This window comes from Fukomys damarensis, unplaced genomic scaffold (genome assembly GCF_012274545.1).
Source record: "Fukomys damarensis isolate Sample0158 unplaced genomic scaffold, DMR_v1.0_HiC HiC_scaffold_16, whole genome shotgun sequence".
NCBI lineage: Eukaryota > Metazoa > Chordata > Mammalia > Rodentia > Bathyergidae > Fukomys > Fukomys damarensis.
The window spans coordinates 4,039,108-4,052,227 of NW_022900928.1; positions in this window are offsets into that span (position 1 = coordinate 4,039,108).

The window sequence follows — 13,120 nt, forward strand, 5'->3', positions numbered from 1 at the left end:
AATAGTTTCCCTGGTGTGAATATTCTGCAACAATGCATAAGATTCTAATAAGATTACTGACATTTAGAAATGGGAGGAAAGGAGCTAAAGGTGTAGGGAAGGTGTGATACGTAGGGGAAGAACAAAAAGGGAAAAGAAAAAAATGTGAGAGAATGAAAAGATGAAAATAAAGTGTTTGTAGATGGGGAGGGGAGGAGGGGGTGAAGGGAGGGCAGAGGTAAGGGGAAAAAAATGAGAATCAAGACTTGCCATGTAAAGGTACATGATCCCAACAATGAATGTAACTGTACTGTATCCCTAAATGTACCAATAAACTCAATAAAAAAAAAAAACAGAAATGTAAGCATCTGTTCAGTCTGAAATTGAAGAAATAAAAAAAAAAAAAAGATATTCCATGCCAGTGGAAACCAAAAGAAACCAGGAGTAGTCATACTTATATCAGCCAATATAGATTCTAAGTCAAAAACTATCTCAAAACAAAACACATGAGTTAATGAAAAAGAGTCTATTCATCAGGAGGAAATGCAACTGACATTGAAAAACCCAAATAAATGAAACAAATGTCAACAGAACCGAATGGACAAATATACAAGTAATGGCAGGACATTTACCCAGTTTTCAATAACAGAACGCTGAGACACAATATCAATAAGGAAATGGAGGGGCTTGAACAACACAATTGAACAAAAGAAACAAACCCATACTCTCATAGAAAATATTCTCAAGCACAAATGAAATGTTCTTTGGAAGAGATCCTATGGTAAGTTATAAAACATTCTTAACAAATTTGCATAGAATGAAATCATACCAAGTATCTTTTTCAACCACAGGGGAATAAAAGTCAAAACCTATAACTGAAGGAAAATTGGAAAATTTATAAATATGTGGGAATTAAATAAGTATACTATGGAATAAGTAACGGATTAAAGGAGAAATTACAAAACAAATTTAAACAAATGAGAAAAACAATTCCAACCCAAAGTCTTCAAAAGCACTGAAGAGGATGGAATATATCTAGACTTATTTGGGGAGATCAGCACTATGCTAATAACAGAGAGCCACCTTAGGTGAGTATGGGCCAATGCCCCGGGTGAATATGGATGTAAACATCCTTGACAAAATACTAGCAAACTGTTTACAGCAGTACATTCGAAGGATCATCCACAATAATCCACGGTAACCAAGTGAGGTTCCTTCCAGGGACTCAAGACTGAAGAGCAGTCAAGGAGATAGATTCCCTCCCTGCATTAAAGAAAGACTGAGACCACATAATCATCTATCACATTAGATGCAGAAAAAGTATTTTGTTCCATTCAATACTCTTTCATGAGAAAAACACTAAAAAATATGGAAATTACCTCAATGAAATGAGGATCATATATACAAAGTCCCTCAGTAACATCTTATTCAATGAAGCAAAATTGAAATAATTTTCTCCAAAAACAGGAACAAAGTGAGGATGCCTCTCTCACCATTTCTATTCACCATGTACTGCATGTCCTTACCATAACAATTAGGTAAGAAAAGATAATAAAAGACATCCAAATTGAAAAGGGAACAGTAAAATCTTCATTTCAGAGAGACCATGCAGAAACACCTAATTAGACCACAAAATAAAAGTGTTAGAACTGAAGTCAAACAAAATGGAGTTGTAGAATACAAAATGAACATGCATACTCATGCTGTTTTATACAGAAAAAATAAATAATTCACAAAAGAAATCAAGAAAAGATTCTCATTTGAAATAGAATATTAAAAAGTACTTTGGAATAAATTTAGCCAAGTATGTGAAAGAAGTCAATTTACAATTTAAAAACATTGCTAAGGAAATTAAAGAAGTCATATATAAATGGAAAATAACCTTTGAATATGTACTAAAAAATGTTAATACTGTTGAAATGTTTGTACAACCCAAAGTCACGGAAAGTTTCAATGCAATCCCCATCAAAATCCCCATGGTATTTTTCACAGAAATAAAAGCAAAAATCATAAAATTTATATGAAACCACAAAAAGACTTCATACAGCTGAAGTAAACTGGGGAAAGAATAACAAAAATGGAGACCTTCCTTACATTTCTTGCCTTTAAAACACACTATAGGCAGTACAGTAATCAAAACAGTATCCCACTGGCATAAGACACATACAGATCATGTTAGAGAGTAGAGAATAGAGGAATTCTCTACTGACACATACGCTCAGCTGATTTTGGATAAAGATGCCAGGACTACATAATCAGGACAGGGCAGATTGTTCAACCAAAATGTTGAAAAAATAGATATCCATCTATAAAAGAATAATAAACAACTATTAACTCAAAATAGATTGAAGATCTAAAGCTAAAAACTAAAACTATAAAATTCCTAGAAGAAAACATAGGGTAAAGTATTAAATACTGGATTTAAAATTAATTTTTAAAATTATAACCCTAAACATACAGAAAGCAAGGACAAAAACAGGTAAGTGGTCTATAGCAAATGAATTGGCTTCTGAATAGCAAAGGAGACATTCAATAGAATGACACACCTGCCTACGGGCTGGAGAAAATATATGAAACCATGAGTCTGAGGAGTAATTTCTGAAATAGATGACACTCTTACAACTTAGCAAATAAAAGAATAAACAGACTAATTAACACACAAAGAACTTGAACACATATTTCTCTAAAGAAAGCACATAAGTGGTAAATGAACTTATTCAAGTGTTCAGCACTGTCAGGGAAATGCAATTCAAATCTACAAGGAGATATTACATCACACCTGTTAGGGTATCCAAAGCAAACAAAGGAACCCAGAAAATAATATGTGTTGATGGAAGTGTGGATAACCCACAACCCTTATGCGCTCTTGGTGTGGACATAGAAAAAGGAAATTGTGTCATGTGCTACACATAGATGATTTTTAAAACTCTAATAAAAAATGAAATAAGCTGGTCTCAGAAAGATAAATACTGCATTATTTCATTCATATGAAGTATTTAATGTTGTCATAGTCACAGAAACAGAAAGTAGAATGAATAAGAGCTGGAGAAAAAATTGAGGTGTTGTTCAAATAGATATAGAGTCATTTAAGGAAATATATGGCCATACAAGGAAAAGTTCTGAGATCTGCTTTACAACAATATGTGTATAGTTAATTAAACTGTTCTATATATCTAAAAGTTTATTTACAGGGTAGATTTTATTTTAAATATTTTAATTCACATGCACACACACACACACACACACACACCATTGTATACATATTGAGAAGGGAGATTTTTAAATGAGAGACTTTGTTATAGTTCTGAAATAAACCTGTTATGCTTCCCTTCTTATTTTGTTGTAAAAAATTTTAAATTGCTTCTCTGATTTCTTCTGTGATGGACTGATTATTAATTATGTATTATTTAATCTATATGTTTTTGCATAGTTTCTGTGGTTTCTTTTGCTGTTGAGTTTTAGTTTCATTCCAATATGAGAAAATAATATGCAAGATATTATTTCAATTATTTTATATTTATTTAAGCATGCCTATGGCTTAAGACACGGTCTATTTTGGAAAACATTGTGCTCCCAAGAAAAATTTGCATCCTGTTGTCGTTGGATGACATATTCTAGATAAGATACCTGTTAGGTTCTTGTTCAACTGTGGTTGAACTCTGCTAACTCTTTTTTTCAATTTTTGTCTGTTTGTCCTGTGTATTTGTGAGGGTGGGTACTGAAATGTCCTTCTATGGTTGCGTTGGTGTCTGTATGTCTGTCTTTTAGGTTCAGTAGTTTTTGTTTTATGAAACTGATATTGCCAACACTCAGTGCATATATAAATACAATAGCTGTCTCTTCCTGTAGAATTGTTTCTTTTACCATTATGTAGTGGGCATCTTTCTTGTTTCTAATCAACTTTGGCTTGAGCTCTGCTGTGTCTGAAAGTAATAAAACACCTATTCCTGTTTGTTGTCAGGGTCCTATTGCAGAGAATACCATTTTCGATCCTATCATTTCTAGTTTGTTTCTTTTTAGATGAGATGTGTTGCTTGGAGGCAACATATGGTTGGCTTTGATTCAATTTGTCAGTCTGTGTCTTTTGATTGCAGAGTGAAGATCTTTAATGTTGAGAGTTATGGTGAGATATTTGCTAAACTAGTTAGGCCTCCACCTAATTCCCAAAGGCCCACACTGCAAAACAAGGGATTCTCAACCCAGTTTCCACTGAAACAAAGACAATCAAAAGGGAAGGAAGAAGGGGGAGATGGAAGACAGATGCGCAGAAAGGCAGAGGCAGTAATCTGGGATAGCTAGGACGAGAGGCTGAGGCATTAGAGGGAAAGCCTTACCTTTATAGCATTGTATCCAACTATGGACTCATATATCTGACATACACTCTTTCCTGTCAGTTCACATTCTCATGTTGGAACAAAACCTATTATTAAACTAACAGATACACACAATAGCAGAAACTCATGTTAGCTGCTGAGAATATTTAAATAAATATTTTGTTCCCAAATATGAGCATACATGGGCCACAGAACATAAGAAAGCTTGTAGAGTAAAAGAATTATACAAAGTTAAAATAAATAGAACAATAAATTCCAGGGAAACAAGAATCAATCAGCTATCTTTAAGAAAATATGAAAGCAATGATAAAAATATAAACACAATGCTAAAATCAATCAGAAAATACAATAACTTTTTGAAAAATAATGGAGTACTTGCAAAGATATTCAAAGATCTGGAGGTTAAAATCTGATTTTTTTAATAAAAATTATGTTGTCATAGAGAAAAAGAATAATAACAGGTATGACTGAATCTGTAAAAGAAAAATGACAGCCATAAAGGACTTTTCAGGAAGTTGAATATTTGACAGTCATTTCAACAAGAAGGAACAGATGAATGGAAGAGGAAGAAAATCTCATAACATGCATAACAATAAATTTATGAATGTAAAATTATCATTTTAAAGTAAATATGCCCAGACAGTGAACATACCTTCCCAGAGAAACTATATCCTCAGATATTAAAAAATATATAAAAATAAGGCTGCTAGAGTTTACGATGAAGTGCAAAATCTAGGCTATTTACAAAGTTCTAAAAATTAGTTAACCTGAATTCTAGAAGATAACAGAGTTATATCTTTAAGAACGCACAGAAGGCAGCTTGAATTTCAGAATTTTATACAAAATAATCATTCAAGTAGAAGAGCAAATTAAATTTTTTTAAACACAGAAGGGTCATAAACTTGAAATTCCATAAATACTATGCATCTTTGAAGGTTTACTCTAGAAAAATTAAAGACAAAACCATTAGAAAGAAGGACATGAGACCAGGGAAGCTGCAGGCTGGGAAGAGGCAGGGGTTAGGGAGACTATCTTACTCAATGGGAATCATTAAACAGCTGCAGAAATTTGACTGAAGGGATTAATATTAGTTAATCAATAAGGTTTTTGTAATATCGGTGACCTAGATGAACCCAGTAGTGTTAGAATCCTCTGAACCTGTCCAGTCCATGGACTGGTGATTCCCAGGTATCCATTGACTTGACAGACCTCTCTGTGATTGACCGAGCAGTCTTCTGTCAGCACCCAGGAGGAAGAGGGAGGAGGGATCCCCGGTCCCAGGCCTCAGCTAAGAACTGGCAGGGCAGAAATCACCTAAAACATTTATAATGTCCTGAGGGCTTTCACCTTCGAGAAAATGTGGTCTGAACCCATAATAAAGAAAGAACCTTTCTGAAGGACTACCTTTCTTCCATGGAGCACTGCTGGCAGCAGGGAGAGAGTATTGCTACATTAATGACGAGGCTGGATGAAAGGCCATTAAATATCTCCTGGAAACACAGAAATCACTAAGACTTGGGATGGACTACTACGAGTTTGGTGGTGCACAGTTCCAGTTTGACAGGCCATCAGCCTTTAGATTTCCTATAGTAGCATATCTTAAATTATACCCAAAAACCAAGATCAATGAGGTCATTTTACATCAGGAAATTTATAAAAGATTATTTTACAAAAACATTTAAAAAAACAAAACCCACATTTTTTCCCTTCAGGTGGTGGCAAAAAAAAAAAACAAACAAAAGGCATTTGACAAATATAAAAATATCTGCCCCTGGTTAAACTCTAGAATGTAAAAGACATTTATGAGCATAATGTCATAAAGTCATATCTAAACTACCATTTAACCATGAAATGGTACAGTCACTCCACTGACTCAGTAGCAAGATAATAATACGGGCCATTCCCATGACTGTTTAGCATTTTCCTGGAAGTTCTTCTATCCAAATATAATGAAATTTTAAATATCAAGTATAAAATTATAACTGTTTGAAGACTACAAGATTTTGTGTTCAGAAGTTCCAAGAGCATAAATTCAAAATTCCTAGAATAGTAAGAGTTGAATAAGAATAATTTGAAATGAATATATACTTGCATATTTATATAAAACAATACAAACAAATTAAGAAATGTTTTTTTTAAATAATTTTGAGCTACAGTAGTGATAAAAATTGTCACACAAAAAAGAAAAACAAAAAGTTTGCATAAGGAAAGCTATAAAACTTCCTTGAGATATAAGATAATTTAAGATTTAAAGATGAAATATAAATCACTTTATACTCTTGGTGGGGAAACCAAATATTACAAAAGGCATACATGGAATTTTTGTTTTGCAATATGGCAATGTTTTCTGTTTTCAGCTTTATAATAATAAATCCAGCAACGCGGAAGGAGACACAGAAACGCTGAATGAGACAGTCACAGTAGGCTGTCGTGTGCTTTGCTCGAAGTGCAGGTGGACACGGGATGTAGGGAGATGATGTCAGGGTATACGCAGCGTGACGCTCAGGGGAGGAATGCAACTACAGGGGGAGGGGGCCGTGTCTGGGGAAGATCTGATGGGTTCTGGAGTAAGGGAAGACAGGGACTAGAATGGGAAGAAATCGAAGGCGTCCCAGGTGTTCCGTCCTGAAGGAGGGCGGCTGGGGAGAGGAGAACTCACGTGAACTGCAGGAAAGGGAACATGAGCTCTGTTCTGGACACGGAACTCTTCACACACAGTAGAGGGCTCGACAGCTCAGAGTAGGAGATACGCACTCCCTAGAAGCATGTGTTAATTACAGCAATAAAAATAGCTGGAATATAAACAGTGCACACCAGGCAATGTCCTTCAGTCAAAGAGGGCGAAGGCCAAGATGGTAGACGGGTGGAACGAGGGATGGAGGGTTTGCTAGTTCAATGTAAGTGTTAAAAGAGAAATGAAGAAGGAATTGTGATCTTAAGGCAAAAATTGAGTTTTTGCTCAGTTTAACAAGTGATTCTGTGATTCAGACTATGACAACGTTTTTCTGCATTTGGAATATAATAGAAAATGTGTTGATTTTGTTAAAACTGTGGTGTCACACACCTCTAATCCCAGCACTCAGGAGGCTGAAGTAGGAGAGTGGCCATGAGTTTGAATCCATCCTGGGCTACACAGTGAGTTGAAGGCCATCATGAACAACAGAGTGAGAGCCTATTTCCCCCTCCTGAACAATGTAATCCTTGTGTGACGCTGAACAACAGTCGATCTAAAAGTTGTTGTGTTTCATAATTCATTTAGATTAGAAACTCCTTGAAGGATAAGACTAATTCTATAAGGACATCATAGATCTTCAATCCCATGGTGCAGTGCTGGGCTTCCCTCTGAGTCCCGACAAAGAAAGTCTGGCAATGAAAAGTGACATACAGTCATGAAACCTTGAGTCATCACAGCAGACACACACAAATTTATTTAGCACAGGTGTTGCTGAAGTTGAGACATATTTGAGGAATGAAGGGTACCTATAGTTCTCACACCCTGCTGGTGTGAGTCCGAGCTAAATTAGTACGCAGGAAAGGACATTAAGTGAGCCACAGCTCTGGGTGACTCATTAGCTGGTAGGAATTTGTTACAGGGCAGCTGAAGCTTTCCAGTGTATCTATCTTTGTTGGGTAGTTTCTATGTTTATATTGCCTCGTGCAGGGAAAATTCCAGAGAATTTGAAAGCATATGTGGAAATCATAAGAATAGCTCCAAGTTTTATGTACCAGATAACATTCATACCCCCCTAGAACAGGGAATAGAAACTCCATTTTCCACATGCCTAAAATATACATGCACCACTTCACGGAGATGACACTACAACCATTTATACACATATCTATCTCCTTCACTCTTCTGGGGGACCCTGGCCCAGGCACCACATTTCATTTACTTTTATATTATTAATATTTCCAAAAGAGGGTCTCCCATACAATAAACACCCATTAAATGTTTCCTAACTAAATGGATGTCTTAATGAAGGTGATACGTTAAAAACTGAATTCTTACAAAACAATATAAACAATTCAGTCAGAATCTACAAGATAAATTCTATCCATTATTCATAGGACTGAAATGTGGGAGTTTAAAGCGTTTTCTATTTGCCTTATGATTTTAATTTCCAATTCTTCTTCAGTTTGACTCCTCAGTTGAAGAATTTCTTCTGCATTCTGCTTTCAGCTTTCACATGCAGAAATACATGGAAGATATTCATTTAATTATTCAGAAATTATAATTTTTGTAGAATACCAGCATTTACCATTCCACATGTCACTTTTAGTTGCAAAGGATGTGGAACACTGACACATAATGTGAAGGAAAAGAATATGTGAGTTGCTCTAGGCTATGTGAATTAAGGATGTTATAGAAATCAATAATATCTGATTTGGGGACCTCTCATCTTCTCCTAAAATGAAATGTAATTCTTTTGTTTAACACATGCAATCCTTCACATACTCATCTGCACAATAAATAAAGGAGCCCATTTCAGATTGTTGGTACAGGAACTAAATACCATAATGCACAGACCCAGGGGTATTGAAGTCCTTCAAACACGCTATCTAATATGTTATGGAATACTGAAAGCAGAATTGCAGACAAGAAACTGATTGGTTTTCCTTATGGCATCTGTGTTTAGGGTTAAATCAAACTAGGAATAACTCATGGGAGAAGTGATATAACTTTTCAAAAGATGGAGAGGTCACAGAACACTGTGAATAAGCATTGGTTTTCTATTCGCCAGCAGTTGGAGTCTATAAGCTTCATCTGACCTGCTTGCTGACCTATGCAATGAAAATTATACCATATACCTCGTAGAACTGTGATAAGGACTAAATAAAGCCATTTATGTGAAAACACTGACGCAATGAGCATACAAGGGAGGAAGGAAGGGAGAGAAGAGTGGAGAGAAAGAGTGAATGAAGAGACCGCTAGTGGGGTGTCAGGGATCGTTGCTGTATGAAAATTCACCTCCAAATGTAGGGGCTTTAGACATCTACTATTTCACAGCCTTGATGGATAGGAAGACCAGATAAACTTCAGTGGGTCCCTCAGAAGGCTGTCTTGCAAGAGCTGGCTAAGTGGAGAGAGATCCAATGCCAAGCACACGCAGATGGCTACTGGCAGACTCCTTTTCTCACAAGACTCTGGATTGAAAACTTCAGTTCCATCTGGCTGTTGCCCACAAGCCACCCCTAGATCCAGCCAAATGGGTTGGTTGCACCATAGAATGGCTCACAGCTTGGCCAACTGCTTCATCAGGAGGGAGGGAGAAAGAGAGGGTACATACCTGCGGCCAGCTTATGAGGGGGATCTCAGAAATGAAGCCTCACCATTGTTTCGCACTGTCTGTGAGACCCGGCCATTAGACCCAGCTGTGGCTCGGGAGGGAGGGGAGGAAAGGGTCGAATTCCAGGGGGCAGGAACTTCAGAAGCTGCTACCACAAGCCAAGCATTCCCACTGCAGGCTGACGGGATCCCTACGGTGATCGGGAAATCAGACACTAGAGCTAAGGTGCATGGACGCAGATGCTGGCTCTTCCATAATCACGTCTTCATTTAGGAGCAAGTTCCTCAACCTCTCTTTCCCTTGGTTTCCTTATCTGTAAAGGGCAAATGTCAGTGATTCCTACAACCTGATGAGTAAAGGACTTCATATGAACATGTAAAGTGCTTAAAAGTACCCCAAAGATCATCCTCGGTAAACGTCAGCTGATGTCATCGGCATTCTTGTTATTTGCAAACTGCTTAAAATAGAGGGAAAATGCACCGAGTCAGAGTGGCATGAAGTGAAAGAAAGAAACGATGCCAGGGAGCTCATCTCTTCTTCCAGTGCCTCCCCTGCACATCTCCACACTGAGGGGAAGACATGGTGTTGGGTGCAGTTTGAAACAAGCCCTACAGCCCGGGGAGGCACCCTTCTTTGAGAAATTCAAGTCACTTGTGGCAAGGAGGGAAAGGGTCCCCCTGCCTCGCCCTTGGAGAGCCAAGTCACCACTGGTACAATCACCTCCCAGTCCCCCAGAGGCAGGTACACATTTTTAGTCAAACACAAGTACATCAAGTTAGGGTACTTGATCTTTCCAGCCACCTCTTTACAATGACAAATTTAAAAGTATGGAAGAAGCAATCTCAGTTTGGATAAATGGTAAAAGCTGTTAATTTTGCAGTGAATTTTATACATTTATTCACAGCAGAGAAATTGTGTTACTTCCAGCTCCTCTTTTATTGCTAGTAAGCCTCTCAGAATCACAACTAGGAAAGTATTTCCCTTTGCTCTTGGGTGGCAATGAATTTCCAGTGGAAATGGAATTATTTTGTGTTCTTGCTGCATAACAACTGAATGTTTGGCCATGTTGTTGCATAATATTTTTAATTGTGTACTCAAGATGTTTTCTGAAACATCCTGTTTTAAAATCCAGCTATATAGGTTTGTGTGTGCATGTGTGTGCTTACCAGGAATTATGTCAGTAAAAGACTCTCTTGAAATAGTCTAATGTTCTCATTTTAGAAATGATATGAGTGCGATCAGAGAACTGATATATACACTCGAGTAGTAATAGCACATGTACTTATAGTAATGATGTCATAGCGGGGTCAGGTAGATACTTTTCCACTTCTGTCTCATATAAATTTCACCCCAAGTATTATTATTATTACCTTTGCAGGGGAAGAAAACTAAGGCCAGGAGATCTATTTATTGTTTAATATTTAATGTTTGATAGTGTTTCAATATTTTTTCTCCTGATCTCAGATATGAAGTCTCATCAATTTTTTATTTTTGTGTTACATCTTAGACTGTCATCACTATACAACATTCTGGATAGAAAGTAGTGAAAAATTAGAGCTAATTTCTGTCCTTAAGGAGTTGTTTGTCATAGTGTATGGCACCATGACACACAAACTTGGTACTTCAAATTGTGATTGATGTAGAAAGCAATCACAGCTATTAGAACTAAAGTACAAAGAGGAGCCAAGGCAGAAATAGGCATGTTTCAACTGAGCTTGGAGGAAGTAGTTAGGCAGGAAAAGAGGGGAATCAGGAGTTGCAAGAGAGGAACAGGAGAGGACAAATCCCAAGACACAAAAGAATCTGAGTGCTCAAAGAACTGAGAGAAGCTAGCTAGGGCTTGAGCAGCTCATACGCAGTCTGAGGAGACATCAGAGTGTGCCACATTGGGCTTCCTGTCTCCACTGTCTGCCTCTTTCCCTTCACTGTGCTCCTCAGTGAACCAGAAGCCATGAAAAGGCCATGACTGAGCTGAACATGACACTAAACCTCTTTATACTCCCAAAACAGCTTCCTTCCAAAGAACCTCAGAGGTAAAATGCCTACAAGAAGAACAGCTGAGTCAAATGGAATCTCTAGTTTTAGATCTTTAAGGCATCTCCTCACTGATTTCCATAGTAGTTGTACTAGTTTACATTCCCAACACCAGTGTGGGGTTCTCCTTTCACCACAGCCACCTCAGCATTTGTTGTTATTTGATATCTTGATGATGGTAATTCTTTCTGGACTAAGATGAAATCTCAGCGCTGTTTTCATTTCCATTTCTCTTATAGTCAGAGATGTTGAACACTGTTTCATGTATTTGTAGGCCATTTGCATTTCTTCTTCAGAGAAGTATCTACTCATTTCACTTGCCTGTTTTGTGATTGGGTCTGTCATTTGGGGAAGTCTACCTTTTGGTGTTCTTTCTGTATTGTATGTATTAGTCCTCTGTCTGAGGAGCAGCTGCCATTTTTTCTTAATTGTACAGGTTGTCTCTTCACTTCCTTGATTGTTTCCTTTGCTGTGTAGAAGATGAATATAAACCTCATGTGCTGAAAACATTTACTAATAAAATCTAATTTAAAAGAAGAAAATCAGAATAAAAATCCTCAGATGTGTAGCGATCTCTGGTCCATGAGGAGGCAAGGATGGCAGCCACGTATGACGTCTCCTTAGGTACTTAACAAAGGACCAGATGGGACAGAGGCACTTCCTTCCATACACAGCCAGATAGGACACCACCAAGCTCAGAGCAGTAGTGGAGCCACCTCTCCTCTTCCCGAGGTGCGGCCATTTGAAAGCAATGGTGGCTTCCCAAAAGCTGAGGCTGCTAGAAACTTTGCTGAAATTTAAAAAATATATGTATTTTATGATCCATGGATGGTACTAACTATAATGGAAGTAATTAAGTTTTATGTTAGCATTGAAGGGAGCAGAGAATAAACAGTTCCTGACAACTTACAAAATGCCAAAGAACATTCTAGATCATATGCTTATATTATTTTATTTTTTCCCCGCAGCAAACTGAGATGTAGGTATATTTTAGTGTAGCTACTTGAAAAAAGGCTCAGGAAAAAAAAAGGAAGATGCTTACTCAAATTCACACAAATGAACATTTTAAACATATGCAGATCGTAGCTTTTGCATTCTTCCCCAATACAGCTATGTTTCTGAGGCTGATATTGGGGTAGATGATGGATCTGTAGCATGGATGAAAGAGGACTTTGTTCCAGTAGGGTGCACAAAGGGGCTCTGCTTTGTTAGCACAGTCGTTCAGGTGTACACCAGCAGGTTGGTGATGGATTAGGCTCCATCTAAGTGGCAGAAAACTGGATATATTTTGATTCATCATTGGTGGGTTATTATACCCGGGCAGCCACAGGTATAATGTGGAAAAATTTTGTGCTGTAAGTTGGCATGTAAATAAAGTTTTTCTGAATTGCAATCTGTAAGACAAGGCAGATTCAACAAATTTCTCAAGACATCCTCCAGTGTAGAAAAACAATTTGGCACCAAATGCCAACACCCCCATACCTC